This window comes from Thrips palmi, unplaced genomic scaffold (genome assembly GCF_012932325.1).
Source record: "Thrips palmi isolate BJ-2018 unplaced genomic scaffold, TpBJ-2018v1 HiC_scaffold_16, whole genome shotgun sequence".
Taxonomy (NCBI): Eukaryota; Metazoa; Arthropoda; class Insecta; order Thysanoptera; family Thripidae; genus Thrips; species Thrips palmi.
The window spans coordinates 2,521,129-2,525,612 of NW_023144625.1; positions in this window are offsets into that span (position 1 = coordinate 2,521,129).

Genomic DNA, 4,484 nt, shown 5'->3' on the forward strand with positions numbered 1-4,484 from the left:
TTATTTTTGGGCATATTCTGTGGACAGATTAGTTAAACACATGCACTTCCGTCTTGTTTTGGCCCGTCCCGTTTTTTTTTTGAAAAAAATGACGGAGGGACGGGCATATAGTATGATGCATGCTGTGCGTCCGTTCGTTCGTCCGTTCGTTCTTCCGAGGACTTCCCGTGGTCCGATCTTGACCAAATTTGGTATGCAGCCTCCTTGGGTGACCCTTAGAACCGCCCGGTGGCAGCAAATCCGATCCGAGCCCCGGGGGCGCTGCTGCAGGTGCATCATGGTCTACATGGGGTCGAGGAGGATTTCGGCAACGGATACAGCTAGCAGGGCATGTGGGGGGTATTTTTGGAATCGGGGCGACGAGAAAAAAACCAATGGTGCCAGTTTCAAGCGAATCGGAGAAGTTTGGACCCGGGTTCAAATCCCAGTGGGGTATATTTTGAACATTCTTTTTATTCGAGTTTTTGCATTGTTTCTTATGTTTGTGAGGGTGCTGATGACGAAAATAACATCTATTTTGACCCCAGACTCAAGTTCAAACCCGTCAGGGTTAAAAAAAGGCGAAATTCACACATTTGTTAATGCACGGGACGGGCCAAAGTTGCCGATGTATATCGCTATTTTCCTGTTATTTACGGTCAGATAGGACGGACACGCTACCGCATGTCCCATCTCCAATCCCGCTCGGTTTGCGTGTCCTCCTCATCGATGCTTCGAGGTCGCTGCTGGTCCCACTGGTTCATCTAGGAAAGCACGTGAAGTGGTTAAATTGTGTCAAGTGTGTTCGCGGTGCATCTGGCCTGCGAGGCCCCTGCTGCAGATCCGGTCAGCACTGACATGCATGGCTTCCCATCAGCTCTCTAGTCGTGATTTTTTCTTCAAAATTTACATCAGCTGTTTCCGAGAGAGATACACGCATTGACTTGAGGTAATTCTAAAAGAACGTTTCCGCGCGTTCAAACGCCACGTTAAAACACTTAATGGCAAGTACAATTTTATACGAGACATTACAGCTTTTTGTGCAAATGTACTTTCCCTACAATTTTTGGACGAAAAACGGCACATGTTCCCACATTTTTTGCAAAATCGCGCAAATGTTTTAACGGAAAGTTTGTTGTGCGCACAAAATGGTGACGTCTCGTACGGTATTTGCACAAAAACATTAAATTACAAAACGTAACATTTCCGCGAAAGCCTCGAACGGTTACGCGTGTAATTAGGGTGACCATCCATCACTGTGGCACAAAGCTACAGAAAATTCTCCGGCACTGTGAAAAAAGGGACATTTTCTCCGTTGATTTATGGCCAGAACTTTCCGTGATTTGAGACCCAGGATTTTCCGTGATTTCAGACACAGGATTTTCCGTGATATCGGATCCAGGCTTTTTCCGTTGTTTGACACCCAGAGATTTCCGTAGTTTGCACAGTGCGTTAGGCCATGGCAGTAAAGGGCAGACTTTGTGAGGGAAATTTGGCAGGGTCGACATGAGCCCCGTCCCGATTGAGCCCCGATGACCTGAGCCCCGGCCAGAGCCCCGGCCGAGCCCGACTCGAACCCCGACTTGAGCCCCGACCTGAGCCCGTTTTGAGACCCGTCCTGAGCCCCATTTGAGCCCCGCGCCAAAAAGTTGCAATATGACGCAAAATCTTCTCTAAAAAAGTTCAAAAAAGGAATTTTTTTGGCGTGGGGCTCAAGTAGGGCTCAAACGGGGCTCAAACGGGGCTCAGGTCGGGCTCAGGTCGGGGCTCTGGCCCTCGAGGCTCAGTCGGGGCTCGATTCGGGGCTCAAGTCGGGCTCAAACGGGGCTCTGGCCGGGGCTCAGGTCATCGGGGCTCAATCGGGATGGGGCTCATGTCGCCCCTGCCGGAATTTTCTAAACTTGGCCAAAGAAACACTAACTTACAGAAATGGATGCATTCGTCTTGTCAAAGTTAAAAAAAAAAATGTCATCCCACATCCAAAACACACGTTCGAAAGAGGGGTTTTGAGCTTCAAACATATCAAATTTCCCGTATCGGCATGAGATACGATTATTTTTGGCACTATTGATATAAGAAGGTGAAAAATCAAATACTCTAGAAACTGAAGAGAGTGCATGGCATGCTCCTCCTAGGAGTCAACCACAAAGCACACTCTTACCAAGAGCATGCTTGCAAGCACACTCTTCCCAGGAGAATGCTTGGCAAGCTCACTCTTCCCAGGAGCATGCTTGACAAGCACGCTTTTTGGGAGCATGCTTGCTAGCAAGGAGAGTGCTTGAAAGCATGCTCCTGGGAAGAGTGTGCTTGCAAGCATGCTCTTGGGAAGAGTGTGCTTGCAAGCATGCTCTTGGGAAGAGTGTGCTTTGTGGTTGACTCCTAGGAGGAGCATGCCATGCACTCTCTTCAGTTTCTAGAGTATGTGGAAATGGAAAACTGACGACGGGAATGGATTCGTCTCAACGAAATGAAAAGAAACATACCCATATGTCTTAGGTTTGACTCGAAATGGCCGATCTACAGAACCCAATAGGTCGTTTTTGACACCCCTTTTTCAAAGGCGTTGCAAATACGTGCTAAAATCGACCTATTGGATTCTGTGAGTAGTGGCTCACTCAAGCTCCCCCACAATTACACGGTATTCAGCTGCCTAGAAATCGATAGTGGGCAGTTGGGAATTTCTCACCTCTGTTCTTGGGGTTATACGGATTTGGGCAATTATTGGTGGTCCTCACCGTGGTATGGGGGGGAGCTTGAGTATGAGCCCCTACTCACACAAGGCCTTACCATGGAGCAGCTTCACCAGGGAGTCACACCTTTGGGTTGACATTCCTTGCCATAGCCAAGCTGTTGAGAGATGCGTGGAAGTGATGACGGATGCGGCGAAACAGGTTTGTGGGCAACAAGCAGGGAAGGGTAAACAAAGTCAAAACTGGAAAGCTGGAAAGAACTCAAGCTACTAAGTAGGAGTCCTCTATGTTGAAAAAATTGGAGAAAAAAGTGTAGTCCATTACTTCAGCAATCATGCTGTTTCAATTTATTTTTGCTTTCAGGCTAATTATTATACACTCTTTATCAAAAACCTTAATGCAGTCTTGGTTTAGTAACCATGTAGGTCTCAACCCCTAGAAAAAGCTGAGAGAGGTATTGATTGAGTTAACAGGACATATTACGTTTAATTTTTTAAACCCTCTGGGCCCCATAACACCTCGAAAACGACATTTTTGTAAATTTTAACAATCTTTTAATGCCCGTTTTAAACATAAAGCGCAGCTGTCCTCTCGTCAAAAGTTGTCCGATTTTGATAATACATAGCTCGTTGGACAGGTAATGAAATTCCGCATTTTTGAGACCCCGCCCGTTTAATACCTTATCTTGTTCGTCCGCAATCTCGAAAAAACTACCATTTTTGGCTGAGCGATAGCGAAGCCTGTTACTCCAGTGGGTTTGAAAAATTTTTCCTGTCTGTCTGTCTGTCTGTCTGTCCGTGTGTGTGTGTGTCTGGTGTCCGCACTACTCCTCCTGAACGGCTCGGCCGATCTCGGTGAGATTTTGCACACTTTTTGGGCATGTCCGGGTCGGCACACGCGAAATCTCACCATCCTAGCTCAAATGGTTTTTGTTTTTATAGCCGAAAAACACTTAAAAAAGGCGAAAAATCGAGTTTTCTGTAGGCAGATCGCTTCTGTCGTGATAAAAGGGGGGGCTGGGGGGCGGAGCCCCCCAGCCTGGACAAGGGGAAAAGTTACAAGGGTCAAGATCGAGTTATCTGGAGATGAAGCAATCTTTCTAGAATAAAGGGGGCTGGGGGGCGGAGCCCCCCAGCACGCAACAAGTTAGGAAAATCGACGATGGAGATGGAGAAGCCATTGCCTGCCGAAGGCAGGCTAGCGCCGCAGGCCAAGGTAGGTACGCCAGGCGCGGATTGGAGAAACAGGCAGCGAGACATCGCGAAGCCTGTTACGACAAGACGCGGTCTGGCGTAAACCTACCTTGTTAGGCTGTAGACCCAACTTTGCCCTCTACCATGACTCTTTCGATCCATCCCCGATCAAATGCGACTCGGGTGTGATCTTCTAGTATCCTCTACATTCAATTTTGCCAATATAAAGGGGGGTCAGGAAATAAGATCCACCCTAGTGGCCACTCAGATCGTCATTAAGGGGCCCCAAGGAATGCATCTTATTCTACAAGGTAGGTTTACGCCAGACCGCGTCTTGTCGTAACAGGCTTCGCGATGTCTCGCGGCCTGTTCCTCCAATCCGCGCCTGGCGTACCTACCTTGGCCCGCGGCGCTAGCCTGCCTTCGGCAGGCATTGGCTTGTCCATCGTCGGTTGTTTTTTAACTTGTTGAATGCTGTGGGGCTCCGCCCCCCAGATAGAGATAGATTCTAGATTCTAGATAGAGTTGCTTCATCTACAGATAACACGATCTTGACCCTTGTCACTTTTTAGCTTGTGGAGGCTGGGGGGCCATGCCCCCCAGACCCCCTTTCTTCAGGACA